This window comes from Triturus cristatus, chromosome 2_2 (assembly GCF_964204655.1).
Source record: "Triturus cristatus chromosome 2_2, aTriCri1.1, whole genome shotgun sequence".
Classification (NCBI taxonomy): domain Eukaryota; kingdom Metazoa; phylum Chordata; class Amphibia; order Caudata; family Salamandridae; genus Triturus; species Triturus cristatus.
The window spans coordinates 138,121,002-138,148,690 of NC_140582.1; the positions used below are offsets into that span (position 1 = coordinate 138,121,002).

A 27,689-nucleotide genomic window follows, 5' to 3' on the forward strand; every position below is an offset into this window, starting at 1 on the left:
CAGACAAAGCACTTTTGATTTGTGGTGTAATGTGAAGCACATTATTTGGGACTATTCCACAGGCGGCGTGTTGACCGACCTCAAAGTATAATAAAAAAACATAATAAACTGTAGTTTCAAAAGCAAAAGGACAGAACCTGGGTTTGATTTTAGGGTCGGCCTTAGGGCCATGCAGGAAAAGCACCGAATTTGAGGACTTTTACTGAGCGCAACAACGACCTCAAATTACAAACAAAATTACATTTAAATTTTAAAATGTAAACAGTTGTATTGTTGCTATACAGGTACTTCAGTTAATGCACCACTTAGCATTGGTACTTTTGTGGGTCCTTTTTCTGATGAGATCACACGAAAATAATGTATTGGGTGACTTCAGTGGGCACACAAGGCATTAACCATAAATGTTCCTGGTAGAGTGCCACAAAAGGCTTGGCTGTACACAGTGATCTGTACGAAGAGTTCAGTTCCATGCATAAATCAAGCCATTTGAGAATTAGACAAAGCAAATCAAAGGGACAGGCAACAGGGCTTTACTCGGTGGAGGAGTGAGGATGAGAGTCCCTCTGTTTCCTCCCTTAAGTATTCCTCACTCACGCTTCTTTTTTTAATTCTGTGACAATCATGTGATGGAAGTCGCCAAATATGGTTTCAACGGCTGCTTCTGGCCTACATCATCAGGAGAGCACCATGATATCTGTGAAAAACTGTTTCATGAAACATGCCCACTCGCCTCCTAACCGCATCCAAACATCCACGATGCACAAGCCCAAAACCCATACATTGGATCCGACAGGGCCTTTTGAGAGCTGTAAGGGTTTTCGCTATTGAGGTCAATTCAATGGATGCTTCCTGGTGCATTTCCATTCGCGACTGCTGACTCAAGGGAATACTTGAAGCATCTAAGCAACCACTGTCATATGATGTGATGTCCTGTAATTTCAGCATTCAATCAGTAGCAAAGCTGGATGGGTTACATTTCAGTGCTTGCTATGTTTATCTGGCGGTGGATTCTCCGAATGCGTGACTATCTAGAAATGATTAAAATATGCAAATCCAGACATAACCGAAGGTATTCACAAATTGATGGACAATTTAACTAATCAGCATCTATCTGTACAGGAGAAGTGGTGCCAGGTGTACGCTAGCTTTAGTTGGTTTCTGATGAAGGACACAAAAGTTAGAACACTTTCCCCACAACATTTAGATCGCATATCCACCTGGGCAGTTATGCATGTCATGAGCATCATCATACTGTAGCTGGATGTGCATTGTGTGTTAGTAATGCTCATCATGAGCATGGGCATTGATGGCCATCACCAGCCTGGACATTTATGTCCATCATGAGTACCATATCTCAGTGTGAAGCACATTGTACGTCATCAATACACATCATGAGCATGGGCATTTATGGCCCCCATGATCATCATTCCGTTGGTTGATGTGCACTGTGCATCTGCATACCTTTACACGCTGACTGTACACAGAAGAAACGCTAAAGTCTATTTGTTTGTTGTAATTGGGCAACTATTCTAAATATAAGTACCTGTAGTATTTTTTTATTTGCCAATTGATACACTGCAATTAAACTCCAAGGATGTGCTCTATATATATTGTACTGTGTATAAGGATGTAATGAATAGGGAATTGAACAGGGAACTGTAACATGTTATAGGGACAGTACTGGGAAACTCAGAGGTTATTGTTAGGGGTGGGCATAACTGTAATTCCATGAAGCGAAATCGTATAGAGTTGCCTATGAACTCTATGAGATTACGCTTGAATTATACGAGAAGACTAATTTTGTGTTTTCCCTAAATTCTTCCGGTTCTCAGGCCTCATTACTTACTAACAATACACATATTTACAATTTGAGGGACAGAGAAATATCGATATTTGACCAGAAATACACACATATTAGTAAAGAGCCGAGGACAGGATCTGAATTCATGTCTTGAAGATAGAAAATAAGCGAATAAGGCACAAATTAATTCTAGACCCGGTAGAACAGATATCTGGCTTTATACCATCATTAGTTTTTTGTGCAAGATTTTATTTTTTTTTAATTTTTATTAAAACCGTTTATTACAAAATTAAAAAAATATACAAAGATGGGCCTACAACCTTCAGGCCGGCCGCTAGCAAACAAGAGGAGCATGTGATACAAACAATAGCGCGCATGCCGCGGCAAAGGGAAATGCACAGGAGTTAGAAGCGGTGGTAGCCACACCATCCGGGCCCACATAACGGTTTCATTTTAATATAAATAACAACAAAAGAACAAATCCACAAGGCAACCCACAATCGGAAACAGCAGCATGTGCTCCCCTAGCGGGGGGGACCCTACCAATCCATAGGAGTAGCAAGGGGGGGGAAAAAGGTCAAGACTGGGATTAGGTGGACTCAGTGCCCGGGACCGGGGAGATAAACTGGCTAAGGGGACGGGGCCGGTGACGGATCGGGCAATTACGGCGGGGTACAGATTCCCCCGCGGTGCGCAAGATTTTTACTTGCTGTTTTCACTTTACTTATAGTGCATACTTCCTCAGTACGGCAGATGTGTCCAACATAGGTGCCAAAGAGATGCACCTGATGCTAGATTTTCAGGATAATCACTGAAATGTGATCCATTTAGATTGACTGGATGTCAATTTACTTTATGTGGATATCCTGAAAGGCTGGCATGGATCTGGCCCTCCTGGATCTATGTTGTGTGCCTCTGGCACACACACAATGTCACAAGCATTCACTTGTGGGATTTTGGCTTCTTGCATGTAATTTAATTTAGGGCTACTAATCTAGGTTCTGTGTTCGACTAAAGTTACACATGGGAAAGAATATAAAGAATCTGCTTCCAGTTTGCTGGTTGGCACATCATCACAATTTTCTGAGCTTGAGATGATATTCAGTGTTATCATTTCCCAATTTTTATCATTTGAGACGCACATATAGATAAAATGATTTTTCCAGAAACACACAGGGCGTGACCCATGAAAAATGAACACTCAGGTTGGAGCAAATTTCTGACTTTTTTTGCAGTTCTCAAAAGCTCCAAAGAGTACAAGTAGGTACTTTCCATAGTCTTAGATTCCCAGGAGTTATCTTAAAAAAAGGTTGCAAAATTCTGTTTTGGTGTTCTGCAGTGAATAAATTCAAATATGTGCAAACGTACATTAGAGCATTTGCACTTTTTTTTTCTTCACATGAAAAATATGTTTACCTATGTCAAACCCCTATTGTGGATGTTACCTTCCCATCCCTAACCTCTAAATAATTTAGCCCTCACATGAGGAGGTAGATGAGCGTCAATATTTTGATGCGTATAATTTAAAATGTATGTTTTTGGAATTGCAATTGGGGATTTACACTCATACGAAGACGATTTGTACACGTGAGTAGAAATTATATGCAAAATAGATCTATAAATCTGCATACAGCCTTTAGTAAAGTGCAGAAAACAGATTACTTTTCACCATTGTTAGATTTTTTTGCAAGTTTCCAATTACTTTTGTCACTTTTTTATGACATCTACTGGCCAGGTGTTTTAAAAAGGGGGAAAAACGATTCTTTTCTCTCATTTTAAATACTCCCAGTTGTTTCACATTGGGCTACTCCTCAGAGATATTGGCCTGTACTGTCCTATTTTTGGACAAGGTGACAAATGAGATGCTATAACTAGCTTATTGCCAAATACTAACCACTATTTTATCAGACGCTGGTCATGAAATGTGGTCAGTATTATGTTTGCTTTTTGCTATCCTTTTCCACTACTTAACTTTTGCAATGCGTTAAATGTATATGTGGGAAAACCTACAGGATTTGCATTAGTTTCAGATCGTATCTGTGTTGGCCAATACAGCCTGGTATGAAGTGAAGCTCAAGCCTATAGAGCGAAGCAGCCATCTGTCCAAAACCATAATGGGCATCAGCGCCATAATATCTAGAGCCTCTGAGAACGATCGCTCCCGATTACCTCATCTATTCTTTTTTCTTTTGCTACATTCTTCTAATTATCTCTTTCTCTTTCATCTTTTGTCTTTTTGCCCTCAATGCTTGGTTGGTTTTATATCAATCAGAAATGTACATGATAATTATAATAATCCATTGTGAAGGTATGTCTTCTATTCTAGTTACTAGATTTGAATAATTAAAAACTTCATTTATTATTTACCTATATTTCCACTTCAGTGGGAGCCACTATATACTTTTACGGTGGTTCAAAAGTGTAATACTCACATTTACATTTTTTATTTATTATGTGATATATTGGAATTACTGTTGTTATCTCTTATTATAGCTAGATGGATTTGTTTCAAATATTGAAGTGTCATCGACGTTCGATTGTGTTAACAGGACTAAGCTCTCGCAGATGATGTTGTCTGAGGAGGTGGATCGAAACATTGTTTTATTTTTGAGGGACCTCCATAGGGACACTATAGCAGCGGTACGCTATGCAATGACCTAACGGCTACCCGGCAATTTCCAACACAAAGAGGGGTTCGACAGGGCTGTATCTTGGCCCCATTTCTTTTTAACCTTTATGTTAACAACTTGGAGCAGGTCTTCTTGGAGTTAAAAGTAGTTTGCCCACATGTGGGGCAGCGGTGTCTGCTGGTACTATTATACGCAGACGATGCAGGCCTTATGGCCAGAACCGTCAGGGGGCTGCAGGCTTTGTGGAACTACTTTGTTCATTTCATGGAAGACCTGGACCTTTCTATTAACAACAACAAATCCTACATGATGATTGTGGGACCACAAATCACAAAATCGCATACATTTATAGCTGGGTCAACTCCAGGGCCAAAGATTTGTGTATTTTCTTATCTGAGAGTTCTGTTTGGCTCCGCCTTGAGTTGGCGCCCCTTGGTCTGTAGGAAGAAGAGGAGTTTGTTAGGGCAAATGATGGTGGTTTTAACTTTTCCTCATGGTTGGGCAGTAGACCCACCGGGGCCCTTTTAAAAATGCATAGGGCCAATTGTATTTCCAAAGCAATCTTTGGAAGTGGGATCTGAAAATACACTACCCAGGATGAGCTGCAAATTGCTGAAAACGCCTTTTTGAGGCATTTTTTTCGCGTGCCGCAGGGCACCCCCACATTTGCAGTACACGAAAAATAGGTGTGGCCTTTTTATCCAATATTACAGCCTTCCGCCCCCTTTCCCTTTGGCTGAAACTTTTGTCTAGGGCGGGGAATGAACTAAGCAAAGAGATTCTGAAGGATTGCTTGGCCCTCAATAACTCCCAACACATTCCCTGGTTTAAATACATCAGGGACTTCCTTTTGAATTTAGGCTGAGGAGAATTATTTAGCAACCAGGATAAGATTTGCAGGAAAGGTTCACAACTGGGTAAAAGACCATTTTTTTAGAAAGGGGTTGTTGGTTAGAGAAGAAGGGGCCCCGATGAAGCCTAGCGTACGACGTTACGCTATGATGAAAACTGTGCCCTCCACGGAGCCTTATCTTTTAGGGGTCAAAAGTAGATATGATCGCTTTTTGGTAACTAGGTTTCAGCTGGACATTTTTGTTTTCCTTTTAGCTTACACTCGAGGGTCAAACCGGGGCCATAATCTTTTGTCCTTTGGCTTTGGACGGAAAGTCTCCACAGGACATTCTTCATTTTGTAATGTTTTGCAGTTTTTATGTGGTACCCAGGAAGCATTATATTCTTCCCATCTTAAAAAGGGCTAATTTTAGTCAGGTCCGCCAGGCCCTTATTTATTTACAAATGCTTTCGGGAAATATTGTACTTAATGTTCTTAGTTTTTTTTAAGCTGCTGTCAGCCTTAGAAATAGTTGTGATTAATAGCCTTGGGTGTATAGGCTAACCTCTGTTTTCGTAATGCCTTCTTTAGGAATTTTCTTCATAATTGTATTGGTGGTTTATAACATTGGCTTTTTTATATTTGTTTTTATTTATTACTTAAACAACATTTGCTGTAACATTTTGAGGTCGTCTTTTTAACTGATGTATATATAATGATTTGTGGCACTTTTATGGTTTTTATTTCTAAAGCTGAATAAAGTGTATATATTGATTGATTAAATTGTGCATTTAAATGTCTCTTACAATGTACTTAACTTTTTTTTAAAACACATATAGCCAAAAGCTCAAGCTATTGACGAAGCACTGTTGACTCATTGGCATCTCATAAACCTCTGTGACATAAAGGCTTGAGGGTAATGAATCATTGCTTTCCAGACCGTGGGTGCCCTTTTGACATCTTCATGTTAGTATATGTAGCCTTAGGCTAGGTTGTAACAAAACATTCCAGCAGACACGAAAATGGAAGTGCCCTGCAGAAGACCCTTTCCTGTGAAACGAATGCGGCCTGCCTCTATCCTTCACTCTCCCTAGAGCCGAAACACATGGCTTTTCAGTATCCTGGCTTGATGTATGTGCTATTCCTGGGATTTATCTTAAATGTTTATCTTCAGTGATCCTGCCAGCCAGCCATGGGCAGAGTAGCATTCAACTGGAAACATTATAGAGCTACACTTCTATCTTGAACAGTGATCTTGTAATCATTTAACATGATGGTAGGCTTGCTAAGTCAGTTAAGCACTCACTCCTAGATATGTGGGAATAAGGAAGTCACATGTTTGAAACCAAACAAGGCTGACTTAGTCTGCATCAACCAATGTTATTGAATTATGTATCCTTACATAGAATAATAACATCTCAGAGTGCTTAAAATGGCAGCATAAAACACTATATAAATAGCAGGTTATTTGTATCTGAGAGAATCACAAAATCATACAGCAGCCAAACTACAGCTATGCTAACCTGGAGTGGGCAGGGCTCATCTTATTTGAAGTGGTACAAAAGGGGGTGGCGATGGACGGAGCATCAGAACCAATCAAACACTCACCCCCAGTCAACAGATCTGGGTTTGATCCATCACCATTCTTTAGCCCACTCTGCCACCCCAGTTCAGACATGGCCATATGCAAATCAGTCTGACCCTGTGCCTCATGGGAACAGTCCAGCCCGAACTGCCAAGCCATGTCTTCCCTGGACCGGAAACAAGATTCCTAGGACCGGTTTCTGGCATTTCAGCCGTCTTCAGCCAGGCTTGCTTGAATCCAGTGGCAAAGTGAGCAAGGGACTCACGTCTGAGCATACCCTGCCAACTTATGGTGAACAAAGTGGTACAAAAGGGGGTGGTGATGGACGGAGCATCAGAACCAATCAAACACTCACACCCAGTCAACAGATCTGGGTTTGATCCATCACCGTTCTTTAGCCCACTCTGCCAGGTAGCTTGTTTCCGGTCCAGGGAAGGCATGGCTTGGCAGTTCGGGCTGGACTGTTCCCATGAGGCACAGGGTCAGACTGATTTGCATATGGCCATGTCTGAACTGGGGTGGCAGAGTGGGCTAAAGAACGGTGATGGATCAAACCCAGATCTGTTGACTGGGTGTGAGTGTTTGATTGGTTCTGATGCTCCGTCCATCGCCACCCCCTTTTGTACCGCTTCATCTTATTTGAGGCAGGGATGGGCAGGGGGGACAGAGAAAGATAGATGCATGCAGGGCTGGATGAAGTTATGGATGGCGAGAGAGATGAATGAGAAAAGCAAAGAGGATAGATTAATGGATGCAGTGATAGATGGGTGGGCAGGAGGGTAAAGGGATGGATAGAGAGAAGAATGGATGGAGACAAACAATAGAGTTGATTGATGGATGTGAGAAGGAAGAATGGACGACTGATAAAAAGGAAGAAAGGACAAAGACAAAAAAGGATGGAGACAGGAAGTAAAGATAAAAACAAGGAAAAATAAAAAGAAAGATGTACCAAAAATTAAATACAGAAAGGATGAAAAGAGAAAGGAAAGCAAGATGGGAAAGACAGGAAGGAAGACAGAGAGACAAAATACTGAAAAAAAGGATAAAGAGAAGGAAGGAAATGTAAGGATTTTAGAATACCCATAGGCGGAGCAATCTACGAATGACTGCTTGCGGCTACCCTTGGCATTTTTAGGAACAGAGACAGAGGTCCATGAAACGTGTCAGAAGCTATCAGTCACTGTACAGTTCTAATATAATAATACGGCACTTTATAGGAGATTAAATGGCAGCCATGCATTCTTTTTAATCTTTGATAATGTGGATCCCTCTGGCGTTTGCTGCCATCAAACTGCCACATCTGGTCAGCCCTGAACATGCTTTAAAAAAACATTCATTTTACATTTACATTATTTATACATTGACATGCACGGCAATCATATTTTTCCAGGTCTTTGCTGATGGATGCCTCCATTACTTGCAGCGCTACGCAGCTCGACCCCGCGTTTATTACAAAGGCTGACGTTTTCAATAATGTCTGAAAGCCCCAAGTCTGGGGATGTAAACATTCCTTAGATGAAGCTCGCGTTGTTTCTCGTCCAAGCGGGCTGCGCTCTGAAATGGTTTATCCCGCGTCGGTGACCGGAAGAGAAGCTGGCGGCGGCGTCTCGCGACAAACAGGCGGCAGCAGAGCCCCGGCTCTCCGAGCCCTTCCTTCATTGCTATTCCGCGCAAGTGCCTGTTGGTGGAAGGACAATTCGGCTGGAAATTGCGTGATTTACATGAAAAGCTCATTAGTTCTCTTAGCCAATGTCTGGAATGGTTTAATTTGGAGAGGGTTATAAGTACTGCCCAAATAGATTTTCCTCGCGCCACTCGTGTTATTTAAAGGCACAAAAACATATCCTGAAATGTCAAGAGGCGAATTTTCTCCTTCTTAGTGTCTTACTATATATGTTTTACCTCTGCATTAAGTACGTCACCCCACCTTGTGCAACCTTGGCTGTTCATCTAAAAATGGTTCTGTGTTCCAAGCCTTATTCAGCTGCAGACATATTTTGTCTCAGCCGTACTCAGTAAACGTCCCTTTTAAATCCGTCAAATGAGTCAGGAGGTATAGGAATAGTGAAAGGTATGTATGTGTGCTGGGTGTTTTATATCAGAGTGCCCATCACAAAAACGGTCAACTAATTAGGCACATATTGCAAAGGAATTAACTCGTGCCTCGATGAAGAGCTTACGAATGTCTGTATGGGTTGAGCAGATTCCTCACTTTGCCTTGCAAGGGAGTGGCCGCATACCTCAGGCTTGGAAGCTCTTGTGAGGTAGCTCAGTACCCCCGAAAAGGGAACGTTCTAGTAAGATACAGACGTTAAGGCGCATGCGCACTTGCTCACAGATTTTAAATGGGGCTTGAAGTCACAACTTGAGGGTGGGTACCATGGAAACAGTTCCCACCTCAGCAGAGACTTTCACACTTTGTCTCCAAAAGCACACACTCACGCACGCGCGCACACACACAGGTATATGCACACACACACATTCACGTGCACATTCGCACAAAAAGTGCAATCAGTATTTTCTTTGACAATTCAAATCTGGTTGAAATGTAGGACAGGACATTAACACTTTAAAAACATTTCTGAGCTTTTAAAAAAAATTATGCCACAGATTTTATCAGCACATCTGTGCAATCTGGAGTGTACATTAACGCATAACTAGGGGGAAGTTATTGCAGTTCAGGCGCACCGGGGTGTGCTAGAAACTGCTCTTTCCCCAAATCCTTGCAAGAATCATTGCTTGCCTACATCTGGAATATTTTAAGCACTTTAGTCCAAGTTCATAAGCATAAAAAATGTTGAAGCAAAGCTCAAATAAAAATTCCATTAGCATTGTGCTGCATACATGCAAGTGTGAAGTTTACAAGTGGCGCGCTGCATTATGAAGGCGGGACCACATGGCCGTCTCGTGCCTTGTGGTTCGGGTTAAGTTACCAAGCAGCGAGGCCCATGCCCAGACGGCATTCATGTCAACTATGACCACATTCCCTGTGCTGACCACCTGAAACAAAGAATTGAGCATTTTGTTAGTAGCCTGCCTTTTTCAGGTATTACTGTAAAACAATTTGTGTTGCTGAGATGGCAGGACCGGGTATCTTGCTGTAATCCCCTTCATAATGCGCGTCCTCCCCCCTGTTCACTGTCAATCACTCGCGCGCTCTGGGGATCCAGTCCACCATGTTGTGTAGTAGTGTCTGAAATCAGAAGTGTATATTCAGGGCCTCTGGAATTATGAGGCAGGAGATGACCAAATTATGCATGAAGAAAAGGCAAATTATGCAATGCAGTGGGGAACATTTTGAAGTAGTATCACTTCACTATTTTGTCATTTTTACACGTTAACACTGTAAGAGCATACGAGTCAGGTCAGTAATATGAGTTTAACATGTAAATACAGCAAACAGCAACTGAAAGGTGACCTGCCTCATAATAACAAAAGGTCTGCCATTTGCAGCAACATGTTCTGAAGCTTTTTTAACAACTTTTGAACCTTTGAGCTTCAAACAGCATATGTGCAATAAAATCTGCAAATTATACAGAAGATAATTAATTATGTGGCAAGAGCGGAAAATCCATTATTATGCAGGAAACAAGTTAGAATCTCTTTTTTCCAGTGGTCCTATATATGCTACACCACACAACTCATGGGGGTTCTCTGTCCCTCCAGCATCACCTCGACTATCATAAGACGCTGTTGGTTTTATTCAAGGGCACATTTGGGTGGGGGCAGGGGGGACCAGGTTGACTGACAGAAGCAAGTGAAATGTCTCGTAGGGCTGTGCGTGTAACCTGACAATTTTGAGTAAACCGCTTCATGCATGCGGATCTTGCCGTGAACATAACTGCGACTAATGGGCTTTTGAAATGCCAGGCCCAGTCTGAGCAGCCTGGACACAAGTCTTTTCAGATGTAATAATTAGACCTCAAGGGCAAGAGGGTTCTGTGCTGTGGCAGAGGAAACGCAGGCTTGGATTTCGAGCCCCCCTGTGTTGTGGTGGGTTTAGTGTGGATTATGCACTGCCCTTTTGTGTGGTAACAGCCGGACTGCATTGAGTAAGCTTTTCCTCTTTTTCAGGAGTGCAAGTTAATGGACAGAAAGACATTTTAACTCCTTGCTTGTCTAGCTGTGAGGCCATATTGTATGCTTTTATGGACAATATGGCGCCATCTTGCTGTTGCCTAGTAGCACATTATTGGTGATCCGGCCTTGGTTCCTGGTGAAGGCACATTTTCCATACATCTTACAGGCAGACAGCTAATACATATGGCGAAGGAATCAAAACACTAATTTATGTTCCTTGAAGAGTGGTATCTGTTCACCTCAAATTCTTCAAATCTACCTTTTTCCATTCTTGCAAACCTTGCCCACTCTCCATGCTGTTTTTCCCCATTTCCCCCATATATACTTGATTTTATGATATTTTATGTTTTTTTCTGATGCGTCATGCTTTAATGAACCGTGAAGCATTCATACAGCATGGCTCACCATTGACCCAAGCACAAGGAATTGAATAACACACATTTTCTCTTTGCCTAGTGTGATGCAAATCGAGAAGCAATACGCACTTACACAAACACCCATCAACAAACATACACACACGTTTATTTTTTCCATCATGAGTGTGGTTAAGAATTGTTTATGCAGGGCCGTAATCCCAATAAAGGCGATTATCTTTATCACTCCTTAGCTTTGCTTGATGTGCTCAATAAAAAAGCCCCTGCAATAAACAAAAATCAACAGGCAATTTAAAATTACTGTATTTTACACTTTTTGCTTCGTCCCTTTGCCATGTGCAGAGCAGTAGTGGCACTCAAGCGCACCGCAAGAGAAAATTTGTTAAATCTTCTTTTCCACGGCAGCTCTCTTCACTGACTTTCCAGTCACTGGGCATTGGTGAATTACTGCATTGTAAGCAATATGACATTTTCACTACAATAGGCAAATATGGTTGCTTCAAAGTAAACAATTGTATACCCAAAGCTTCTGTTTTTTCTTGATTCTGGGGTGAACACCTTGATTGAAATACCTTGATGCAAGGGTCCTAAGTGCCATTGTTGCATGCCGATTAGCCTGACAAATTCATATTTGCTACGAAATAAATGGCCTAAATATTACGTTATTGTTTGTTTTGAACACTGTACCACATACATACCCAATGGGCTTGTCATGGAATAGGTTTACACCCCTAATAGAACGTACATACCTTTGATACTAAGAATAATTGAGGGCCATTGAGGACCTGGAGCACTAGAGCCATATCGTTACCATACTGGTGAGAGCAGCAGTCGTATACCCTACTTAGACAGGTTAATAAACTTTCCAAAGTTTCCCAAATCTGCTTACCCTGCAACATCCCAGGGAGGGGGTTCCACAATTTGCTAGTACATATGCACTGGGAACAGTCCCTGGAATGGCTTCACCTGAAACAGAGCAGATAGCTCACCTTTGGCCGCTCTTGAACACAAAGTTAAGGAAGCTTGAGTTATCGGAGAGTACAAAGGCCCTTTTTCCAGGCTGGCCTATGTTTTTTGTCTAATCTGTGTTTTCTAAACATTAAAGTGTTTTTTTTTGTTCATGCCACTTTTTAGTAGCATGGACTGTCCTGATCACTCACTGAGGGCTTGTCCAGTGAAGGAGACACCTAAAGTAAGATTCACACAGATTTCCAGTGTAGAAGGCTATGAGATTCTTGTGAACTTCTTAGATTCACTTCAGCCATCTTTCCGCATTTGCAAATATTTGCACAGCGTCATCTCTGTGATGTACTTGAGAAAGTGTTTAAAAAAATCAATTTGAACCTGAATATCTCAAAGATGTCCCACTGATCTATTTGTTTGCTCAAGTTCAGGTTTTTGTGAATACAATATAAAACAGTTGGTGTAAGTACATTGGGCACCTTCTATGTCACTCCAGAGGTGATATTTGTGAGCCACGTCCTTGCGTCTTCATCTGGTGTGCCTGGTGATGGATTACATTAAAAGTGAAGCGAACTGTTCCAGCCTACAAGTCAGCGCCCCTATATTGAATCTGTTCGGCACAGCCCTGGATGCTTTCAAATGTTTGACCTGTAATGTCAGAGGGGGCAGGGATATCCCAGAAAGAGGGTGCAGTGTGTCATTGCACCTGCCAGTAGGGGAATGCCTGAAGGCGTCCCTGGACCCCATGCTCACACCCAATTGGTGCACTCAGGGGGGCACACTCACTGTGTACCACTTCCTGGTGAGTGGGGGCAGTGGCAAAGGTATTCCCTCATTCGTTTTAATGATTTTGTTGCAAACGTGAGCTCCCACCTGAATCTTTATTCTGAAATTTGTCGTATATTCACATGTGGCATCATGGCACCCAAGTCTTCTGCGGACGAATTTCAGCCGGAAAAACCTAGTGGACTCCGTAGATGGAAACCAGCCTGGAGGAATTCAGGAATTACCTTTATTAATCAGGGCAGAAACATGGATTGCCTCAGTGGTTCCCCATTCCTGTAGAGCAAAATAGGAATGGTGCGGGCTCTCCACCGCAGAACTCATAGCAACATGCAGAATTTTAATTGTGTGGTACAACCGCAGGGTTCGAGCCTCGAGGTCGCGTCCACATCCTGTGATTCTGGGCAAATCACTTAGGGGCATATTATCAAGCCAGGTGATAAAATTATCGCCGCTTTAGCGGCAGAAAACTGCAGCTAAAACGGCGATAATGGGCTTGATAATTTTCTCTATGGAATTCCAATTGAAGCCCATGTTAGATGTGAAGGACATCTAGCATGGGCTTCAATTGGAATTCCATAGAGCATATTATCAAGTCCATTTTCTGCCGCTAAAACGGCGATAATTTTATCGCCTGGCTTGATAATATGCCCCCAAATCTCCCCGTGCCTGAATGTGTAATGTAAATACGGTGCTATGTAAAGCGCTCCAATACCTTCGGGTCGAGTTCGCGCTATATAAATATGCAAAAAAACAAAAAAAGGAATCCTGTGACTTCCATAATGAGAGGCTCAGTCATCCACAGTTACAGTGAGCACCATGCGGTACACCCACACTTGTCAATGCTGCGCGAGGAATGAGTTGTGTATTAGAGCTTGAGTACCCGGGAGTCTTTTTTTTACTTCTATTGTTAACATCACTTGAACCACAGTTCGCTCAAGGACTACAATATACACACGTGAAAAAGTGTTCATTTCCTGCCGCATCTGGATCTGGTTGCCGTGCACAACTTGTGTTTGAGGAGGAGATGATAGTATGGGGTGTTTTACGGTTCAGTCGCACTGTCCACGGTTTTATGTAACACATTGTAATTATTTAAGTCTGCCATTTGCTGCTCAGACTTTGAGTCTGCACGATCAGGGGCAGGGCAGGCCGCCAGGCCCCCCTTTGAAGTCTCCGGGCTAAAATAAACAATTCTTAGGCATGTCACAACTCTTTTCCTTTCTCTTTTTTCCATTATTGTTATTGGAAGGAAATGCAGACACCCTGCTTTTACCAAAAAGATGAAATGTGGTAGGAAACGTGGATGAAACGCGCGCGGAGCTCGAGACCGGCGTTCGCTCCGAGGCCTGTGATGACGTACTCTGCTGAATGTCTGCGCTCTTACATTATTAATGCGCATTGATGTTTGTGAGGAGAGAAATAATTATATAACGAGTCTCACCGCCGTTTTTTGGGCGGGCATGAACAGCAAGACCCTGGAGCTAAATTGTCTATCGTACCAGTACTGTTTATGTTTAACCCCTTCATCCTCCAGGACATTCATTTGCAGTATATTGTTATTTGTTGATACATCCTCATGGTTGGGATAGAAAGATACACTTTGTCCATTGAAAGAGCCAGAGGCAGCTCCTCCGCTAAGGCGGAGGGGCGTCACTTCACTGCTTTTCAGCAGTGCAAGAAAGGAAAAATAAAATAATAACGCAATGTTATTATCATTATATTTTCCTGTGCTGACGCAGTTTTGCGGGGCGGGCTTAGCCGGGCAGAGCAAGGGAGAGGAGTGGTGAAACTCTTTAAGTGCGAATAACTGTTTGGCCGGGCGTCTTGGGACAGCCAAACAGTTATGCGCACTTTGCATGTTCTCCACCGGCTGTATTGTACAGTCTAGGTGGAGAACTTACCAAGGCCTCCAGGCCCTGTCTGAGCATCAAACCACGGCGCTCAGACCAATCACAACGCTGCTGTCATGTTGACAGCAGTGTTGTGATTTGCTTAGGGGAGCCTGGGTGCTTCCTGCTTCCGGTTCACACAGTAGGAAGAGGACAGAGAGGCCTTAGGAGAAGCGGTGGCTGGCCGGCAGGTAAGTGATTTTTTTTTAAAACCCCACTTCCTGCCCACTAGTACTGTCTGGGAGCAGCCGCCACTGGACAGAGCTAGGGAGCAAATTGGACTTTCTGACAACAATTTGGTGTGATTCGTCTGCCTTCATTTGAGTTATTTGTGAATTGAATCCAACCTGCATCAAGTGTTCTTTTATAGAGGTGCTTTTGGTAGGTTACCACAAGGCCTAGAGTTCTGAGACCTAAAAATTGTTTAACATTGAAAAACTGCAACCAGGACAAATCTTTTCATTATCAAATTGCAATTTTACCTTATGTTAGTTGGTCTTAATGTTTATTGTAAAACTGTTTTGAAGTTGCCTCTCGAATCACAACTTTATCACTTTTCGGTACTTTTTTGGTATTTATATCTCTGATCTGACTGCGCTTTAACACACATTTTCTTGTGGAACAACCTGCCCTGACATATCTGGGCCATTGACAGATGAGCTGTCAGTGTCATGGGTTAGTTTCTTTGTTTAACTGGAAACCAGTTATCTTCTACCAAAATAAGAGCTCTGATGTCACATTTAAATGCTGAGATCCTCAGAGCTCTGATGGATCTGATGGGTCTAGGTCATACAGTTTGGGCGCTGAGAAGATGGTTACTTTGCTTTTGGGAAGCAAGCTTTGAAGTCTTACAGCTCACTGGATATTTGATAATAGTTTTGAAGTTTTGTCTCAGGGATACTGAAGTTGCGCTGGAACAGGATTTTCAGTGGAAACTCCCCGTAGGGCCAAAGTGTATAAAATACAATGCCCGTAGTCAGGGTTTTCCAGGGCCAGACTGGACGTAACGGTCATTGGGTGTTTTTGCAGGAGGCAGAAAGGGTGGGGGTAGGTTTTGCAGCAGTGGGGGCCATTTTTTGTTACTGGGGTCCTGTTTTACCGCGATGCTGCAATATCAAGCCCCAGTAACAAGAGCAGCAGTGCTTCACACTTGCCAGCCCTCTGCCCGCCCCCTCACCCATGGTGGGAGGCTGGTCCTACAAAATTGCCAGGGTTGCTATGCGTTGCCAGTCCGGCCCTGGTGTTTTCCTGCATCCTGCTCGAACAATCTGTGTAGTATTCACTGCTTTGACAGTCCTAATAAAGTGGCCCGAAATGCCGCTCCTAAATTCCGGCTGCATCTCCATGCTTTTGATGAGGAACCAAAAGGTCTTTTGAAATGGATTTGGTGTGACTGCTCCTCCTCAATGTAGGAGGTCTTCAGGTTCAATGAGTCAGTTGGGCCCGCTCCACATGTCCACGAGAAGAGATGACAGTTTTGCATCACCCATGATGGTTTCCAAATTGTGATCCTCCTCTCATAATGGGAAATGCACAAGAGGCAGAAATAAGGGCTCGTTTTAATGAAGCTTCACCCCATTTGGATGAGCTCAACCCACACAGGAAGACACAGGTACACTGGGTACGACAAAAAAGATATTGTATTTCCATGTTGTAGCCGCTTATGCGATACCACTTTTTTTGCAGTCATCACAAATACATCTGAACGTACAACAATTTGTGTAAAAAGAGGTAGTAAGTGAGTGTTTTGAATTAGATGAAAATGTAATCAGTGTGAATTGACTACTTCTCAAAAATCATAAAAATAATTAGGTTTTATTAGACAAAAAATTTGAAAAGTTTTCTAAAATTGTATCCTGTTTGAGGGAGGTAGTCCTAGATTGCGCGCTATGTTACTGTTGCCCCAAAACAACCACACCTATTGGGTCTCCCAACCATCTTATTCCGCCAACTAAGAGCTGGATTGAAATGGGCTTGGCTTGTAGCGCAAGAAAACCCCGCCTCTCTAGTTTTGATGAGCTAAATAATACGAATAACCTCATTCACTAGTAAAAAAGACAAGTCACTTATCCTAGTTTCAAATCTCAGAAAACACGCTTCAAGATCAGACAATCAACCACACACACACTGCACCTTCGAAACTCATACGCTTCTACAGACCTTCACCTGTGAAAGAGCAGAAGACATACATTGCAACAAGAGGTCCAACAAGTTTCCAAACCATTCATTACATTACACAGCTGACATGGAATCAGTGGAGGGTCAGGCGAGCCATAAACCCAAAGCATTACACTTTGCAGAGACAGCGCAAACACACATTAGTTTCCCTTGGGTTTGGAAGGCAGGTCACATGATCACTCCTCCTCCACGCTTTGAAATACAACTATAGAAAAAAAACATTAACTGCCATCACACCAAGTCCTACTCACCTGGGCAATGGCATGTTAAGGACCTCACCTTTACTACAGAAACAGGTAACACTCTGTGGATATAGTACTTTATTAGCTCAGCGGGCAACATGGAAGATGTAAAAAGAGACCTTGTTCGAATTGGAGATCAAATTCTGGTGTGACGCTTGTTTTTTGGCTCTTTGTAGGAACTTTGTGGCTCTTGCCAACACCTGAGTATCAATCCTATTGAAGTAGTAAGGTGTGACATGGCCAGCACAATCTAATAGGCTGGGAACTTCAGTTTCAAAGGTCACACAAAAATCACTGATGACAGGAGGCCAACTTTCACCCAGGTTGACTTGCCGCAGATAATTTGGGTCTGCCCCCAAAGATGAACCCCAGGTTCCCGACTTTCTGCTTGGTTATCGGGATGAGTGAGGATTCCAAGAGTGCCCTGTCTTTTCACTGGCAGACTTCTGTGCTACAGTAACTTCAAGTTTGTACCATCTTTCCAGGAACTGGAGCTCTAAGTATTCAGCCAATTAGATCTCATCTTGAGATGTGTCAGCCCGCTCACTGATCCTCCACAGTGTGAAATATACAACATTTTAGTTGCTCAAAAACTACTGAATGGATTTACATCATATCACGAAAAGCACAATTTGTGGTCCAAGATCTAGCTTTCATAAAAATTTGGTGTAACTCCATTCAGCAGTTTTGTGGTATCGCTGTTCAGTTTTCCTATGGAAAGATGAATGGGGAAAGGGTGTTTTAGGACTCCCCCTTTCATTGGTCCACGCTTGGTCGATCACCCAAAACTTTCTAGTAGGAAGCTGAAGTGGAAGAAACTTTTTTTCGGGCAAGTTATGGGAAAGTTCATGAAACATCGCCAAAGTTATTAGGAAAACAAAAAATGATTTTCCAAAGGAAACGAAGTCCTAACTATAACTACCCAGTGGCTACAACCACTGGGTAATAAATATATATAAATCTTGGTGATATATTTGTAGATGTGGAGTTAAGAATAGTACATCTATACTTATCAATATGCACTTACATATATATTTTTGTCCACAACATTTTGGTAGCATGATATTTCTGGAGTTGCTATTTTGATATACAACTGAGTAATGAAAGTAATTTTGTTGTGTGTTTTTAGCCTGAACTCCGTGTATTTTTGTTGCTGGGGACAGGGGGAGCATTTTTTTTAAAACAAAGAAATGAGGAGAAGGATGGTGTAGGTTGAAGGACCACCATCAGCAGCATTCAGTTTCCATATAGGCAGAGGGCCTGATTTAGAGTTTGGCGGCTGGCCCACCTGTCTTATTATTTTTTTTTTTTGCAGAGTTTTATATAGCGCAAACTTGACCCGAATCCAATCAGTATCAGAGAGCTTTACATAGCACCGGTTACGTTACATTAGGACACACATTCACTCTTTGTTAGGCACGGGGAGATTAAGTGATTTGCCCAGAATCACAGGATGTTCGGCGTCATTACCGAGACTCGAACCCAGTTCCCCAGGTCTGAGGTCGAGCGCCCTAGCCGTTAGACCAACTCCTCTCCCCTTACAAGTACATTATATTCTATGGAATTTGTAATAAGATGGTTGGGATATCTGTCACGTGTATGATGGCGTACCCATTCTCCAAACTCTAAATCAGACCCAACGTTTTGATCTGTTGAACACAGTATGTATACATCAGGTAAGACAGCAAACCATGTGCTTATTTTATAAGCCTGAACGTCTTATAGACCTGGTAGGTGCCCATAATTACATCTCAAGGGCACAGAGGGATGCTGGGAGTAACTTAAGGCCCACACCGAAAAGACTAGACAGGCACATAAGCAAGCTTAACACTGCCATCCTTCTCTGTTTCAATTATTTAGATCTTAAGTATACTAGAGGAGCCATGTTTTTAAGAACAACTTCATTAAATACTTATGACTGTGTGGATGAAAAGAGGAAAGGATTTTAGGTATTTCCAATTGTGGTCATGTTTTATGTATCATGGGAAGTTGGCAGATGTAGGCAATTATAACAAGAAAGGCATAAGCCATGAGCCAATACCTATCTAAAGAATTGCTTCTTCCATCACAAGATCGGCTGAGGTGGTTGATATACCCACTCAATCAATAATCCTTCGACCATTAGTGCATCCTCTCTCAATTCACAGACTGCTGCGAAACCCTGAGCTGTGCATGACATTTACCTCTCATAAAACACTTAGCGTCAGATTTACTAACATTTTGCCCCTTGGTTACACCACTATTGTGGCACATCCATGATGCAGAATGCTAGAAGCTATTTAAAAAGCCACGCAAGGGGTAATTTGCACTGCCTTATGTGGCTTTGTAAAAAAAAATGTAACGCAATTCAGCGGCTTACATTGCATTGCATTACATTTTATTCTTGGAGGCATTCCATGGATGAAACATGGGCATTTCCATGCATCCATCCATGGATTTCAAGCAAAGGCTTGTAAACCTGGGATTGCGTGAAATCTCTACCCCTCCCAGAGGTTGGCGTAACAAGGAGAAAAATCTTTGTTTCTCCTCATCATTTTCTGTTTCTATGTGCGCTGCAATCTGTAGCACAAATTTAGAGGAAAATGCCTCAAGAGATTGCAGCACAGCAAGGTGGCTTGCTGCATTGTGCTGCATGAAAGTATGTTAAAATTGCCCCGTACTCTCTATTTTCCTTACTTCATCAAACAGGATGAACTATCGTATTTTTATTTCTTTCCAAATGCGCAGAGCACAACTCAAATTGAAGCTGTTGGGTTTCTGTAGCCGGATACAATTTAGAACGCAGACATCAGGAAGCGTTGGTCACCCCCGCACAGCACGGAGGGCGCCATTTTCTTCCCCCCGGGATTTGTTTTAGCTCTGGAAATGACACACAGACACGTACGCTTCGTCAATAAACGAGAGCTACATCTGCAGAACCAGACACGAGAGCCGCGCAACAATAAAGAGGAGACAAAGCCTAATGTGGAAAAAGCAGAGCAGTCTCAATCAGATACAGGCCTGTTAAAATCTGCACCGTTCCATTTTATGCCCTGGGTCCATCCTCAGAACTGCGCAAGACATTAAAAGAAAGTCATTACTCGGCGTAACTCAAAGCCTAAATGGAATGAGGGCCGCACAGTGTTCGCGTGATGTCATCCGCGCACTCCTTTGTCTGGGTGGTAGAAAGAGCGGTAGAGAAGCTTTTAATAAACCGTGGTAACATAGAACAGAGCTCAATGATATTTTAGAGAAATTGTTGCCATATGTTCAGCTTGTTTACGTTACCTTCATGGTCTACCAACGGGTACAAGCATAGAATTTCTGACATCTGTCCCAGACTGAACCCGCGCTAGATAATAAGGGGCATATTTACTAAACGTTCACACAATGCAGGGCAGCAGGCAAAGTTGCTGTGCTGTGTGGCATGAACAGGAGAGAGCTGAAGCGTGCCAATGCAGGCAACCTTGCACCATGCTGCACCGATACCTACATTACAGGCAGGATTGTTTTTGTGCAGGAATTGACTCCTTTCTGCACAAAACAATCCAAAGAGGCAATGTACTAAGAACACATCATGCATAGAAAGAGGAAGAAATGAGGAGAAATAAACATATGTCTCCTTGTTATGCCTCTCTGTGGTAGGTGCACCATTTTGATGCAATCCCAAGTTTTCCACGTTTCGAAACTCTGGGACTGCGACAAATTCCATGGATTGATGCATATGGATGCCCTTGCTCCCCCCCATGGAATGCCTAATAAATGTGATACAGCACAGTACAAGCCACTGCATTACATTTCTTTACAAAGGCGGCGCAAATAACCCCTTGTGTGGCTTTGCAAAACCCTATAAGGTCTTGCGTTGCCTTGTGATGGCTTGCGTCACGCAAAGACTATGCAAATCCTTAATAAATCTGGGCCTAATTTTGTGCTTCCTTTGACAATGTCGTTGTGTCTAGCTACCTTCTTCCATTCTACCTTGTTCATGATGGCTTGAGTCAGTTTAGACTGAGGGAGGAAACCAATTGGTTTGTGTAGGAATCCAAGAAGGTTCTAACATGTGTGCATGAGTGAATGTATGGTGAGAAAATGTGTGCATGCTTACGTGTGTGCGTGCCTGTTTCACTATGTGCGGTGTGTGCATGGCAGAATCTGCGTTTTTCCTGTGTGTATATATGTGTTTCATGAGTGTATGCCAGCATGTGCGTGTGTATGTAAGTGCGAGTGACTGTATGGTGAGTGCATTTGTGTACACTTCCCTGTGTGTGTCTGTGTTCACATCTCAATAAGTGGCATGTGCTTGCAAATATGTGTGTGCATATGTGTGTATGTGTGTGTGTAATTAGCCTACAATGTGTGGTGCAATGAGATCAGTTGCATAGAACCTATTGCTTCATGTATTTTTTAATCACGGACTGTTTATTGATGACCCGCCATTTTGAAAAAGCAGTGCCAAGTATTTGGGCCGTCCACTGGGCGTTAATTTCTAGGGGCAGATGCAGACACAGTGCATGGGGGTCCATGATGGGTCTCAGCTGCGGGGCCGCATGTGAAACTCCGGACCCCTCCTTCATTCGTCTCACAATCAGATGTGTGGGGACAGGATCTGCAGTAGCGCCATTGGTGCACGGCTAACACACACTTCGGCTCATATTCCGGCATCCATCAGTCCTGACATTATAGTGCTCTGAGGTCACCGACAGGAGCTTTGAGCTCACGCTACATGGCTGGATTTGCAGTTGAGATGAAGTTGGATTTATAAGTTGACAGGAGCTCGCTTTAATGGCTCTGTCAGCCTTTTTAAACAAAGGTGTTGGCCCATGTGGTGATGTTTTGAAAAATAGTTCTGTCTGGAGCTATCTTTTGCCTGGAGCTTGTTATGTGCACCACAACTTTGTTTGATGTCTGTCAGTTTATGAAAGCAGCTGAGAGTCAACATTTTTCATTTGTTGGTCTTGCAGCACGGGACAGGTTGACATTCTGTATGTACACAATACCTTTTCACTGAGAGTGCTGAATGGGGAATTTTTTATGATTGTCGTTAATCCTTATACCATAAGTTATTAAAATCCCTTGAAAAAAAATGTAGACATTCAGGTCAAGGGCTGGCATACTATCTTGAACGAACCCGGCTTTATGAGGTGTCTGCAACTGACAGGGACTGTACCATATTAAACAATGTGCTTCCGCCAGTGCAGAAGCAAGCTTGCACTGGTCGCCTCTTTAACCCCTTCAGCGCGGCGCGGATTACCGCGCTGTGCTGAAGGGTTCTTGTGCGGGCGGGGCCGTGACGGAGTGGTTCCGTCACCCGCACAGCGCGACCGACGCGCGTGACGGAACCACTCCGTCACGCGCATCGAAGGGGTTAATTTCAGTAGGACATGTAACACGTTGAGGAGGGGAATACGGATCCACCTGCAGGTGGGTGCAGTTTGTGACTTTACTTGCATGAGGTAGATGCTTTGGGGTCCCTGAACCCCAAGCCCACCTTCCCGCCAGGCACATGGTGGGGTGATTCACTGTGATCTCTTTATTAATTTGTGCCAAAACAGTTAAGCTCCAGAAGGCTTGCTTTGCACATTCCTGTGTGTCTGGAATACAGTGCAGGGGCAAAGGCATTCCCTCATTTGCATATGCCAACACCTCATGTGAATGAGCGTACGACCATTGTAATCAGATGGGAGCAAAATGTACACCAGCCAATCCATATTACAGAAAGTGCCACACAAGTGCAAAAGTCTGTAGAGGGTGCAAAATCATCCACTCTGTCCTTCTGTAATATGACGCCAGGTATGCAGGGGATTGTCATTATGACCAGGCCCCTTTGTGCAGTTCAGTTCAGTGCTTATTTTGAGCTGGTGGTTTCCCGGGTGCTCAGCACTAGCACTTAATCATCAATGCCATCGCTTTTCATGAGCACCAGGAAACATTTGATTATGGTAAGCACAGAAAGGTTAAGTGATTTGCTCAGAATCACAGGATGTTGAGCAAACGTAGAGACTCGAATCTGGTTCCCCAGCTCCGATGTCGGCAGCTCTGGCCATTGCACCACATCCTTTCCCCACTTTGATGGATAGTAGTTGGTTCTGTATTAGGCGGCGCTATAGGGAGAAATGGGCTGGTGCACGCTGCCTCCTGACAAGAGCCCCGGCACTTATGTTTTTTACAAATTAACCACTTATTCAGTTTATTACAAGTCTACACAAAAAAGTAGCGCTGGCCCTGTGAGCATTACCTATGCCAAGTTTGATGTGCTTACAGCTCTGCATATTTGAACAAAACTGGAGCGGTCGGAAATAATTTAATAAACAATTCATTATGTGTGCCAGACACCCAGGTTGTGCTCCTGTTCAATAGACTAAGGATTAAGAAAAACATATCCTTTAATCCAGGTACTTACAAGTTGATGCTGTTTCTGAAGTCAACTCTTGGAACACAACTGATTAACCCTAGGTTCCATTTATAATGCGGTATTGTTGTTATTTTTGCACTGGGACCGATATATTAAAAACACCGCCACCTTTGTTTTGAGTAGGCCCCTAAAATTTGGATTGATTGACAGACTAAGCTGATGTCTTGGTTCAAAAACGTGTTCTGATACTTTTCTTGATTTCTACAAATTTGTGTTCTGTCAGAATTCAAAACTTGAGGCCCAAATTGAGGGTGAAAATGTTACAGTTTCAGTCACGTGCATGACATTTTTGGACTTCAAGAATAAAAATGCTAAAAAAAATCTTTGGTTTGCGTTGGCATAGGTTGAGCAAAAAGCAGGTCGCAGCGCAAAACTCGGTTCTCCAGTGATCTAGTAGGCAACGATATGACACTTATGTATTCACGTCCTTGCTCAATGCCATTTTTTTTTTTTTGACAAGTATTGAATCACAGTTCCTTAAAACATAATCTCTACTGTGCTGTGTGGAAATGAGGGCCTGTGCAAGAATTTCTTGGAGTCACAGGCAAAATGATATTTTGCAATTTGAGCATCTCCTTTCGAGGGAGCAAGGCTATGTTTTGGCCTTTTTTTTGCATCTATCACCATTTTGTGGCTATTTTTGGTGCCCCCATAAGACAGTTGCAAACAGTGACATTAACATAGCAGATCTGATGGTAACTTTATTTGTCTGTTGATGTTTTTCCCAATAATCGTAAGCGTATGTGCCAAAAGTACAAAAAATGTAGGGGATTATTTAAAAGCACAGTGCGCCCCCGGAACGTCACTTTTCTTGACGTTCTGGCGGCACACTGGGCTTACCTCTATCTACGAGGCCATGGAAAGCCATCCTGTGTTGCTTTTCATGGCCGCGTAGATATAGTGTAAGGCAGTGCAGCGCAAGTTGCTGCGTTGTCCCACACTGCATAAGGGAGGTGTGTTTCATTGGCTTTGTGGTGGGCGTTTCCACTCAACGCCCATAGTTTTTGGCACATTCCCAGATTTCCAACATAGCGTGAATCTGGGAATGCGTCAAAACCATGCGCTTGCCCAGGTCAGGCCCACTGGTTCTTTTTGTGCACAAACACAACCCGATTTTAATGAAGGCACCATGCCTGCGTTAGAGCATGGCAGACTTTTTTTGCGCCAGCGCTGTGTATTAGGACAAGAATGCGCTGTATCTATCTCGCAGATGCGGTGCATTCCCGCCCTTTTCTTTTGACGCAGGACAGCGCAGGAAGGAGCTGTGCGGCGCTACTCTGCGCCAAAATATTGTCAGTGAGGCCCGTAATTTGCTCACGTGCCGATTGTGTACTTTTAGTGTTCGAAATATCCTTTGATGTGTGCAAACGTTGACCTGAAACAACTGACTGAATTTCCTGGCTATGGCACAAATCCTTTCCTCTATGAAAAGCATCTCATGGTCCATTGTCATTTTTTGTGCATCTTCCCAATTGCAAAATTAAATGTTTCCCATCATCCACCTCAGCGGCATATCGCGGTTGCACTTGCCTTTTGAAAGTAGGGTAGTTTGGAAAGTATAATTCATTGAGTGGATTGTGTTATTTTTCACGTCATCTCCCAGAATCAGGATAAAAAGTGTTAATGCTGCTGCTTTCATTTCTAAACCTGCAGAGTTGTGTGCCTGTCCTCTGCAAGCTTTTCTACAATCTGTGCAAACGAGAATCATGTTTTGGAATGGAGGCATCAACACGTTTCCTCATTACCTTGCCCGAATAATGCTTTATTCTGAAGTGTCTCGTTGCATAAATTAACAGCTAATTCTTGTTTGTTTGTACCCTGCATCGCGCTTCCCTCGATTGCCTCCGACGTACTTGTATAACCTCTTGTGTTGCAGATTGTTCTGTTGCATTTTGTAAATACATTTCTGAATATCTCTAAGGCTAAGGAATAATGTGAAATATAACCTCACCGGCTTAATTTGTGCCGGTGGTGGTAGGTGGTGAGCTCCGACAGACCCGGACTTTTTCATTATCGAAGTTTGACCCAAATCAAGATTTTTAAATTAAGGAGCGGGACAGAACACACAAGAGCCAGAGAAAGAGGAAGAGTAGGGTGGTGGAAGAAAGAGGCATGAGGTGGTCAAGACTGGATAGCCTCGGTCATGGGCAGGGCTGGACTGGGAACCAAAACCGGCCCTGGCAAAGTGCTCGGCTGGCCCCCCGGGGGGTTGGGGGTGCGGCCAAGCTGTTTGCTAGGGCCGGTTTCGGACGATTTTGTTATAGGGCCGAAAACGGCCCTGTAAATAAATAATGGTCCCAGAGGCCCAAAATCGGCCCCACCCTGGCAGCCCACCAGGGAAACGCCCGGTGCCCACTACGGCCAGTACGTACGGACCTGGTCATGGGCAACTCCGCCATTCGTCAGTGCAGATGACAGCCCAGTGCTGGAAATGGGAAGGTATGGTAAGGTACTGCTTTAATCTGGAAAAGATAATCAGTGGCGTAACAAAAGCCCCCGCAGCCCCAGGGCCGGATTGGCCGTGGCGGGCACTGAGTGTTTTCCCGGTGGGCTGAAAGGGTGGGGGCATGTTTTGGACCAGTGCGGGGTGTTTTTGTTACTGGGGGTCGGTTTTGCAGCAGTGCTGCAAAATCGGCCCCTTGTAACAGGTCAGCAGCAGTGTTCTCGCCAGCCCACCCCTCCCACTGGCCGGTCGGTGGTAATTGCCAGGTCTAGTTTGCGATCCCATTCCGGTCCTAAGCAGCACCTAAGGTGCAGGGCAGGGCCCTGAGCTTCAGGGAGACCCCCTCAGCAAAAGTGATAGGTGGTGGGCCGGGGAGGATGGGCCCCCTGCATGTTCTTTGCAGGGGGGTCCCCCTCAGGATTTGTTACACTCATGAAGATAATACCGGCACTTCTAAGCACTGCTTCAATCCTTTTAATGGGAGAGTGCCCGCATTTCTCAGCAGCAAGCAGGCACTCTGGGACGAGTACCTTCATTTCTATATTTCAAGTGCAGGCACTGCATCAGACTACTAAGAAAAAAATTTGAGCCGTGCACTCACATGTTTTACAAGTTAAATGTTCATGCTGTGTGCCTAAAGTTGTTTTTTTTGCCTCCAATACATTGCACCAATACATTCTAGAAGAATGGAAGTCTCCTTTGCCTGACATTTTTGGGTTATGGAATTCTAGTTGGAAGAGGTAATGAGGATCAGCCTACCGGAAGAAGTATGAGCCTATGTTTTTAGGTTGGGCACGAGTCAGATACTCAAAAAGACATTGGTGCATGTGGGCGCATGCCTTCTAGTTTATCCTTCAGGTCTTTTCAGCTATCTGCGCGGAACTTAGCATGCACATGCCGGAACCGGTGACATTACGCAAATTGATGGGAGTCTCCCTGCAGAATGTTTTTTTGGGGCCCCTAGGGCTCCCATATCTCACAGATAGTCCTAGGTGGTGGGTTAAAAGGGGGACCCCTGAACATGGCTGGACTGGGAACGCAAACCAGCCCTGGCAATTGAATCGGTCCGGCAGGAGGGTGCGCGTGGAAAACACTGCAGCAGCTTTTGTTACAGGGGCCCTATAAAACCAGCCCCCCGGTAACAAAAACAGCCCCTCAGGGGTCCAAAACCGTCCCCACCTTGGTGGCCCACCAGGGAATTGCCCAGTGCCCGCTACGGGCAGTCTGGCCCTGCCGCTGAAGGGGTAGAGTCCACCTGTGCCACCGGGGCAGCAGGGGCCTGCATTACGTCAATGGCAGGTATCTTCAGAGAGAAATTGAGTTTTGACCCCCTTGAAATTAACATGCAGTTGACTAGAAGCAGGAGTAATTGAGGAGGTAGAAGAGCCCTGGAGTTAGGGAGGCACATGCCCCTGTTATGTAAACCTGATAGTAAAACTGTTTTTTTTCATGTATACTTTGCTTTTAAATAAATTACTCCCGAAGAAATACCTGC

At 43.6% G+C, this 27,689-nt stretch overlaps 1 protein-coding gene across 9 annotated transcripts in view; it reads left to right on the top strand.

Annotated features, from left to right (window-relative positions):
• ADGRL3 (adhesion G protein-coupled receptor L3) overlaps positions 1-27,689 on the top strand; it is a 1,231,414-nt gene that overhangs the window by 303,052 nt on the left and 900,673 nt on the right. The window lies entirely within an intron of this gene.